Raw genomic sequence first — 291 nt, 5'->3', positions numbered from 1 at the left:
TGTACAAGTCCTGAAGGTTGGGCAGGTGCACACCAATTATCCTTTCTGCTGTCCTAACTGTTTCGTTGCAGTCTTTTTATATCTGATTTGCTGGCTGACCCAAACCAGACAGTTATAGAAGAGCATAAATACATGCTTTCATATGTTCTTTAGTTATGATTTTTTCATTTATTCACTATACTATTTATCACTAATGTCTCATTTCAGTTTTAGTTTGGCTCTAGTTTTGTATTTATTCCAGAGTGCGGTAAGATCACATTTATTTGAATTAATTATAACATTTAGCTACTT

The sequence above is a fragment of the Sinocyclocheilus grahami genome, unplaced genomic scaffold (genome assembly GCF_001515645.1).
Source record: "Sinocyclocheilus grahami isolate Dianchi unplaced genomic scaffold, SAMN03320097.WGS_v1.1 scaffold6.1, whole genome shotgun sequence".
NCBI lineage: Eukaryota > Metazoa > Chordata > Actinopteri > Cypriniformes > Cyprinidae > Sinocyclocheilus > Sinocyclocheilus grahami.
This window is presented reverse-complemented; position numbering follows the sequence as displayed.